Source organism: Ammospiza caudacuta, chromosome 4, assembly GCF_027887145.1.
Source record: "Ammospiza caudacuta isolate bAmmCau1 chromosome 4, bAmmCau1.pri, whole genome shotgun sequence".
Lineage (NCBI taxonomy): Eukaryota > Metazoa > Chordata > Aves > Passeriformes > Passerellidae > Ammospiza > Ammospiza caudacuta.
The window spans coordinates 22895771-22906081 of NC_080596.1; positions in this window are offsets into that span (position 1 = coordinate 22895771).

Consider the following 10311-nt stretch of genomic DNA (forward strand, 5'->3'; position numbering starts at 1 on the left):
ATCTTTGCCAAACTACCCCAAATTTCTCAATGTTTCACGCTGATATGTGTAAGTTACAATATGTATTAAAAATAATTATTGTGAAATTCTTCTCTATCTCAGATAAAAATATAACATTACTTTATGTATCAAAGTGATATACACACTATAATTTGGTAAAATAACTCAGCATATGATTTATTTATTTCTGGAAAATGACAGCCCTGTGCACCCTGAGTTCATTATTTGCACATGCATTCACAGCCACCAATCATCCCATCTCCAGTGGATTTCTAACAAAACATAACCATTTGTATTAGTGGAACACTGACCATGTCTTTTCAGCAGTACAAATATTAAAATTATTTCATGTGCCACAGTGAAACACTGAGCTATGATTCTTCTATGAAATAATGTAGTAAAAGCTGTGACAGTTTCAGTGGGTTTAGAAGGCTTCATTGAAGTAGCTGTTATAAGCAAGCAGTGCTCACAGAAAAACAGCATAGATTTAATAATTCAGGATTTTTTTTTGCATTGCATATTGAATATCTATTTTCAACTTTATGTATTTTGAGGATATGCAGCACTCAAAATGCCTGACTTCTTTTTCTGATACCATGTTTGTTACCCTACAGTATACCATGGTGTTTTTTAAGTGCTTGTAAGTCCCTGTTTTGTGTGCTTACTACAATTTTTCTTTGTGCTTGAGTATTTTTTCCCTGACATAATCCCTCAGACTTGTTATTTTTTAACTTTTTCTCAAGCTATATTGGTTTTTTTTAATAGGGTGGACAGGGATACCTGCATAATTCTGCAAACATGTTCATAAGAGAAAAATCTATTCGCACCAAACTTTTTTTTTTTTTATTGTAGATGTTTCTATGGAATCACCTCATTTATAATTCAGTGCACATTTAAATGCACTGTGTGAATGTGTTTCTCACAGCTTTATTATATTTCTCTCTTTGCACTCAGCATTATTCCTTTCTGGAGTTGCTTAAATTATGCTGTTATTGGGGAAAACACCAGCTAAAGCCACCTGTTGATCATAGTTCTTATTTGTTATAAAGCCAGCCTGAAAAGACTTTCCCCGTGCCAAGTGCTGCGCTGATGTTTTGTGGACATCAGTATCTGCACATTAGCAGAGAGGACTTGCTCAGCATAACCCTTCCCCATTGCTAAGGAAAGCCAGCAGATAGCTGTGTGCTCTGAGAAATTGTTTGAGGATGCAGCTGGGAAGGAGGAGGTTAGAGGCAGCAGACGTGCCGAAGAAAACTGGAGGAACAAGAACATGCCTTGTGTGAGCATTCCACAGGGTGTCAGTTCACTCTGCTCGAAATATCCCTCGAAAGGCACAGTTGCAAAGGTTAAGATTCTCATATGATTGAAATAATTCCCATTTATGTGTTACTTGCTGACAAAACTGTTGACTTGTTTTCTGCTATGTATTCCAAGACTAGAATTTGCCTCTGTCAAAACCCTGAAGTGAAACATTCTGAAGACATTTACTGTTCAGCTTGTAAGAAACAGTTTTGTTTGAATTGATTGCTTTGATTTGTTCTCGCTCTCCTTTTCACTTCCTATTTTCTCATCTGTGGAGTTCAACCATTACGAGTTTTGGAGCTAGTATGAGGGCTTAAAAAATCAAGATATGGATAGTTTGGTGACTCAGATGCAGCAAGTTATGGTAAAGCCAATTATTATTGACTGCTATGAACTAGGGATTGTAATTAAAACTACAAGGAGATCCTTATAATACCATTACTTTAGTATTTAATTACTTCTGTCTTTGGAAATTTCTCTCAACACTTTCTCTTCAGGCATTGTGGGTTTCTAGATGTGACTTTTCTAATTTCTAATTTGATCACTGATATGGGGCTGACATGAGCAGAGATTTCTAGCAGAACCCTAGAACTGGGTGATCTTTAAGGTCCCTTTTAATCCAAACCATTTTATGATTCTATGGTAACAGGAAAAGAATGCTTAATCCTTCAATTTTTCATTTTATTAAGGCAAATATTTTTTAAGCACATGATGCAGACAGCACTACTTTTCCATTCCTATTCCTCTGCATTGCGTTATGCTGCTGGTTCTTGTCACAACAGTCAGGGGCTAAAGAAAGCACTGAACCTCTTTTTATTTTTCTCCTCATACCTCCAGTGCATGAGAGTGTCTGGCAGTATTGATAGCCTCTCGCTTCACTAGCTCTTCTTTGTAGGGACATTAAAATTGATTTTCTGCATCTTGGCATATGAAGACTCAAAAGTGTGTTACATGCCCTATTGCCCAAAAATGTGCAGCCTCAGAGCAAAGGTTGCAGTGACAGTGACTTTTATGGCACCAGGAGGCAGAGAGAGGGACAGGCCTATTTATAGTGCTTCTGAAGAATTAGCCTGCCTTTGAACCTGCTGCACAGATACCCTGACTGAAAAATCTGCTCTCTTGACAGGGGGGAAGGCAGGGGTAGGAAGTGGAGGCAAAGTTTCAAGACACACCTGGTGATGTAGGGGAGAAGGCATTGTCCCTCAGAGCAGTGCCTTGCCACGGGGGCTGCTGGAGACATATTTACAGCTCTGAGGTAATAAAGGTGTAACTTAATGCTGGGAATGGAATTTCTAAGAGAAAGCATGCAAGGAGAAATTCAGAAATAATGCATCACCAGAAGCTGAGAGAAGCATTCTGAGCATGAAGCAGATAAATGACTGCCACAGCTTCCTCGTGCCCAATTAAATCAGCTTCTTTTGCTAATAAAAGTCCCTATGGACAGTCTAAGTATTAAGAGTAAGCATGACTTTAGGCAAAAGAAGCCTGGCTGAAAATAAAGATCTAAGACAACATTTTAAAAGACCAAGAAGAAGATTATACTGTAGAGAAAAATCTGTCATGATCACCTCAAAGAAAAAATAGTCCCATCTGGAGTGCCATGACAAAAGGACCAGTCTGTTTGCAGGTAATCTGTCAGTGAATACCCTGGACTTATTCACAGGGATGGAGAAAATGTCCAGTCTCCTGGGGACTGAGGCAACCAGTGTGCTGTCATGGGAGCTGATGACTCTGCTACTGGCTCTTAGAGAGACCTGGAGAGACAGCCTGACCACACTGAAGGCAATGGCATGGATCTTGTTAACTCTGCAAAATCCAAGTTTGGCTGTCTCTTACATTTATGGATTGGGCTTTACCTGGTGTGATACTATGTTCAGTTGGATCACTGCAATAATGTGTTTTCCCACTTCTGTTTTTCCACGTTTAGACAGTAGGAAAGCCAACACCTGGCTCATTTCCAAGTTAAGGGAAACCTTCTTCATGTGAAAAAGATATTTTGGATTAAGGTCTTTAATGAGCAGAGTTAGCTTAGAGTTAATAGGAAAGGGAAGAGGAGGAGAGGAGAAGAGAAAAGGAAGAGAAGAGAAGAGAAGAGGAGAGGAGAGGAGAGGAGAGGAGAGGAGAGGAGAGGAGAGGAGAGGAGAGGAGAGGAGAGGAGAGGAGAGGAGAGGAGAGGAGAGGAGAGGAGAGGAGAGGAGAGGAGAGGAGAGGAGAGGAGAGGAGAGGAGAGGAGAGGAGAGGAGAGGAGAGGAGAGGAGAGGAGAGGAGAGGAGAGGAGAGGAGAGGAGAGGAGAGGAGAGGAGAGGAGAGGAGAGGAGAGGAGAGGAGAGGAGAGGAGAGGAGAGGAGAGGAGAGGAGAGGAGAGGAGAGGAGAGGAGAGGAGAGGAGAGGAGAGGAGAGGAGAGGAGAGGAGAGGAGAGGAGAGGAGAGGAGTGTTTTTCAGTCACTCTAACTACCTGCTCTTGCTACCACATGCATTTCTGATCTTTTCCTCATTAAAAAATAAGCAGAAGGGGATGAGAAATAGAGAACAACAGAGATAAAAAAAAAAAAAAAAAAAAAAAGAAAAAAGCATGGGATAGATCCTATAAGAAATAACTCAGTAGAATAAGACCTAAAGAAAAATACAGTAGAAGTCTATGGAGTTAATTGTGGCAATAGAAAAAGTGAATTAGGAACAACTGATCATTGTTCTGCATGTGATTAGGGTTGGCTAGATAAGATTATCATCCAGCAAACTCTTAACAAACAGGAGGAAGAATTTTGCCCTGCTGGCGTGTGCAGGTCATAGAATGCTGCTGATGCTCAAATTTTCATTGTTCTTAAGAAGTGATTTGACAAATTCATGGAAGACCTACAGGTGCAGGGACATTGTACATGGCTTAGGATGGGCTGAGATACCTGGAACTGTGGAAATAGCACATAGCCATCATATGTTCCTCTGCTCTGCTGCTCTTTATTTTACTTACATTCCTTGTCAGCTAGTGTTGGAAACATGGGACCTTTGGTCCAGTACAGCCAAGATGCAAAGGTATTGAAACAACATTAAATTTCTTTCTCAGCCTCACTCAGTCCAGACAACTTTCCTTGGGCACAGTCAGGATATAATCAACAGCAGTTAGGCTTCTGGGGAGGAGGAGGAGGTGGTGGTAGGAATGGCTATTACAAATCAGTTCCTAGAGGATCTGTTTCTAACATATGCGCCCGAGCGCACAGATTTGGAGGTCTAGTTAGATTTTCAGTTAAATAGATATGGTACCAAAGATATTTATTTCTGACCTTGCCTATAGCTAGAGAAACAACATTTTACACAGACTCAGCTTAAGTATTCAGTGGTTGCACCATCTGAGCAACAGACCTGGCTAAACACAGAAACGACAGAAGGATTTTTTGTTAAAAGTGAGGAGGCTTAATGCAGATGAAGTGGCCATATGGAGTGAAAAAACATAGTCATTAAGAAGATGGAAAGATACTATTAGAACAAGGATTCCCAAAGTTTGTTTATGGAAAGCTGGCACAACAAGCAGGGTGTCAAGCAGCAGGACCCAAAATAATTAACCTGTAACAGAAACCCCAAAACTTTTGGTGCCCCCTTTTCTATGACTCTTGAAATCAGGAGAATGAGCCACAGTACCATGCTGCCTTTCAGGGAAGAGAGGAGTGAAGTCAGTGAGTGACACACTCAGCTCTCCAGACTCTTGGGGTCCTCAAACACTCAGGAAACACTTGGAATGTGTGTTGTTGACTTTGCAGCTGGAACAGCCTCAAACAACACCTGAAATCATGAGGGTGGCCATGGCCTTGTGTCTTATCCAAAGGTGTCTCAGACTGCCATCTGGGAGCACATCAACAGAAGAGTTGTACAGCAAAAGGCACCAGGATGAGTCTTGGCGTCCAGAAGTCAAAAAGTGGCTGAAACTCTAGTTGGGTAACTTAAAAACAACGATCCCTCAAAAAAACCTCCTGTATATAAAATACTCCTGTATATATAAAATAACTTGCATGAGCACCTCAGGACTCCATTCACAGCGTAGGGAAGTTATGGGTGAGAGTGCCCCACCTATTGCAGGAGGTCCTGTATAACACTCTATAGCAGGTATGACCTTATGCAGAAGATATTCCTAGCCGGATAAGAGACTTTTTCATGAATTACAGTAATCTTCACATCAGATACAGCATTGCAGGTAGTTAAAGTGCTCTGATTGGTTGCTGTCAAAGTGTTTTGGACCAAAAGAGAGACAAGCTTGAATGGCCCCTGAAAACTATATATATGCACTCCAATAGCTGTGTGGACAAACACAGTGGTAAATTCACAGCATGGATAACAGTCCTCAGAGCCAGAACCTCAGAAACAAATGAACCTTTTGGCATAAGCTCACAATATGAAATCACTTTAAATAAAAATCACGAAAAACATTAAGCCTTCTGGTCATTTATTTTGTGTTATGCTTTGGTACTGATTCTGCAGCCTAGAGGTGATTAGCACAAAATACCACTCTACCTGGTACAGAGAAAAACCCTTAAAAATCCTCTTAATTATCTGTCTGTGCCAGAAAACACAGTCAAGTTTTTCTATATTTTTAATCAGTGTTGTTACAGTTTAAGTCTCCTCATGTTTATTTTTTGTGATTTAAGTACAAAGATTTTGTTGAAATAATGCTCTTTGATACAAATAATTTAGAGTGAAGAATGTGTGCCAGCAAAGCTTAGTTAATTATTTTGTCTGAATGCTTGGCAGATGAAAATGATGATAGAACTGGGACATGTCTACACTGGGCAGGAAGGTGTGGTGCAGAAATCCCCAGACGAACACTGAACGATCTAGCTCCAGACCTTGAACCAAAACAGCCATGCTTGCATGGAACAAGCTTCAGTGAGCTCAGGACCAGCCCTGGGACAATGCTGCTGGATCACCAGCTTCCCAGCTGGCCACCATGCAGTGCTGTGGTGGTTGGATGATGCTGGGATTCAAGGATTCAAGTCAACCAGCAGCACAGATCATAAGAAACTGATGAAGACAAACTGTGAGAAGAAGGTGCTTTTGCCCTAGTGGCAGCTGACTCTGGTTGGACATCAAAAATTGGCTGACTTGTGTGCTTCCTTAATTTTTTTCCCCTCATGTTTGATATTTTCAGCCTATGTGACAAAGAAGAACAAGGCATGTCTGAGTCATGTTAATGCCCACTACACATCCTTGGTGTTCCACAGCAAGAGGCACAGAAAAGCTGGTTGGACTTCATTCCTCTAATCAAATGTCAGAAATGTTGTTAAATGGAAGGTTAGTTAATCATTTCACATTCTATTTATCTTATCACATACATTTACATAAAGGTAATTATTTATATGGTACACTAATTTGTTTGTATTCCCTATGGGAAAAATCCTGGTTTATAGGAAGGAAACCAGCAGTCACCTAAAACATGCAAAAACACTCCAGTGCCACCTTGTGCTACAGCCTCCACCAGGATAAGGTGGATGTGAACCAAGTGGTTCCTGTCCTCTTGGGGGAGTTGGATTGGCAAGGGAGAAGGGAAAAAGAAAGAGAATGATGGAGAGGGAGGGTGCATTCACAATCATCTTCAAGATGTAGTCCTTAAAAAATGGAGCTCAGTCTCTTTGTAAGTTTTTTGCTGCAGAGACCACCACTGAGCTGTTTTTCCTGTTTTTGATGGAAGGCCTAATTCTCCTAAATTACATTACAAACTGACCTGTCCAGCTGGAGAAGAAACAATGGAGATTTTTTTTTTCCAGACAATTAGTAGGTAATTAAAAATAATTAAAAAAAAAAAAAGGCCACACAAAAACTTCCTCCATCCCGTGCTGCAGAAGTATCCTGGTCTGCACTGGGCAGGCCAGGTGAGCAGCAAACCTGCTGGGGCTGTGATTGCTCACAAGCAAGACCTCACTCCCATGGAATCACATCATGCTCCCATGGGTGTGGTGAGGAGACTTTTACAGCTTCATAAATATTTGAACTATTGTTATAAGTAGCTATTTATACAATTCTATGACATTATACAGTTATATAATACAGTCTGCAAGGCACCACTAGGGATTCGGTCACCAATGTTTTGGGTAGGGTGTAAAATGAAGTCATGGACTCTGGCCACACCTGTGAAGGGATGTGGGACCTGCTGAACCTCTGCTGAGGAGCCTTGGGTAGGTGCAACCAGTATGTCTAGGAAGCGTCAAGGAATATGATTAGTCTCATCAATGTAGGCATCTGAAGCTGCTTAGTCATCCATCTGTTTGGCAGGAATTTATCTTCGTGATTTCTCTCGCTTCCATAGTCACCATGGGCCCAAGGCTAGATGTCTAAATAAATATCAAATTACATCTGAAGCAGAGCAGCACCCCAACATTGAAACATGCAGAGGAACCTAAGTGCCTTTCTCCCACTCGTGTCAAGCAGCCAAGGCTGCTTAATCACTGCTGCACAGCCAAGTCCTAAGGCAATGCACCTCCAGTTTCTGAGCCTCCAGATTCCTCGTTTGCAATCCATTCATGATTACCCATGCAAGGCCTGAGCTGATCCCAGCTGGGCAACTCTGATGGGGCTCTGGAGTTGTCCCTCTGGGATGCGGCAGTGAGCAGCTGCAGTGGTGGCTGGCTGTACCATTGTCTTCGCCTTTCTTCTTGGTGAGACCATGTGAATCTTGTGTTTCAGAGAGGAGCTGAGGTTTTCTGGTGTCTACCTGCATGTGGGAGGGGGTGAACAGGGCCCCATGAGCCTGTTTATGCCAGGGCAGATGCTCAGGTGTTTGTGTTTCAGCTGTAGCTTCACAATATGCAGTGGGTATGTAGGAGGCAGCTCACACAGCAGAATGGAAAACCAATTGCTTTTGCTCCTGATTACCTCTTTTCAACAGAGGAGCAAATCCCAACGTGCCTCTGCCTCCCAAACTCCTTAGACCAGTCCTGCCACACTGCTGGAAAGTTGGTTCAGGTCCTAGGGATGCCTCCTCCTTCCTAATGGCTCTGCTGGGCACGTGACAGCCTGCAGGAAACTCCACCAGCCTGGAGGAGCAGCCACAAGGAGTGGGTGTGAAACCGGCCCTGGAGGAATCGTCGGTTCTGAAGAGCTCCTGGCTCCTGTAAAGAGATGAAAAGCAGTTGGCTGGGAAGGATGGGTCCAAAGTCCTGCTGGCTCTGGCAGCGCAGAGCAGGAAAGGCAGGCCATTCCTCCATGCAGGCCCTCACCATGGAAGGTTCTCCATGTGGCTGGGGAGAGGCTGACATTAGCAAGAGATGGCCAAAGCCAGAGGGCAAAGGCAGAGCTCTGCCATGCCTGCCCAGTCACCGATTAGCTGGGAAAGGATGCAAATACAGAGATCTGTGATGCTGTGATCTCTCCTCCAAGATCTTTTCCTTGACATGCCGTTGTCAGAAGAGGTGTAAGCACATGTGATTACATAACCAAATAAAATTAGGAGCCTCTGTTATGACAAATATCCTGGGGCGCTCAGGTAGAAATGCAGCTGGGCAGCTCAAGAACATCCCGAACAGCTCAAAAATCAAGCAAAGGTGCTGGCCCCTGTGCTGCAAGGATGGCTCAGAATACAGCTCATGTTGGGGAAGCACAGGTAACTTTAACATCCACATGTTCCTGTTTCCAGCCTCTCCTCCCTGGTGCAGGTCCAGGCTATCAGCTAACTGGTGACAGATATGAACAATCTCGGCAGGCAGAGGTTGGACAAGGCTGTAATGTACTACCCTTAATGAGGTACTTTGATCTTACTCCTCCCTTTTTTTGTTTGTTTTACAGCGCTTTCCCTCACTTTCATCCCTAGCAGACAGCCCTCGAACTGCAGAGACCCTCCCGTCACAAATAAGTTTACAAGGAAGGAACCTGTGAAGTGAGGCTGCATTTCAGGAAACTTAAACCTATGTAAGAAAATATCTTTGAAAAATTATCTCTAACAATTCATAGGATTCCTGGGAAGCCATTGAGGCATGAAAGTGCTGTGAATAGTATTAAAACAATCCTGCTAACTAAGGAAAACAATGTGGGTTTTTTTTTCCCCAGTCTTTCTAGTTAACTGTAATATATAGTCATAATTTTATGAGTTCAACAGTTTCCAATTTCAGTGGTAGATTCACCATGCACTAAAGACTGAATTTAACCCACTACCTTCCCTATTTATCACAGAAGTTATTGATATTCAATACCAATATCATGAAGAATCTGGCTGTCCTTTAGCAATTTCCATTAAAATGAATCTCTGTCATGGGAGCCATAGAAAAATCTCTGATACTGGATATTTATGTATCTTAATATCCCTTTTCTACACCTACATCTACATGTGCTTATTTACACCTTTATGCTAAATAAATAATTTTAAGATTGGGACTAAGACATCTTCTTGGACATCAGCAAGTCTCCAATAGGAGCATTTGCACTCGCCATATTGCTGGAACAGATTCTATATCTTCAGAAATTGTTAAAAAAAAAAATTTAAAAAGGGTAATCTAAATAATTAATTAAATAAAAGCCAGATCTTGTGAAAAAGACCTCATCAGCTACTTAACAGCTCTAGCAGATGCAAAGGCATTGGGCAGTTGCCTATAGCAATTTCATACACGTAGAAGTTTGGGAAAATGGAAATGAGACAAAAATGCTAACTTATCGTCTTATCAAGGCGGGGGGGGCGGGAGGGTGGCTGTGACTCCGAGTATCACTTCTCTTCCCAGACATCTCAAAATCACGGCTGTGTAAAAGATGCAGTTTGGTGCCCATGCGCCCTCCCCCAAACACTGGTGGTGCATCCATCCAGGTGTCTGCCACCAGCCCCAATAAACGCCCACCGGGCTGTCAGCACTGGGGCACACGTGCGCCTCCTCCCTGATCCGGGTTTGTTTTTTAGTCATACCTAACTGAGCAGCCACATGAGAGCCGTGGCCCGTGAGTCACTGTCAGACATCAGATATCACATGTGGGAGAATCGCAAAGGATGACAGATACTGCTACCATTATGTAAACTTCCTGTCATCATCGCTCTCGGATGTTCA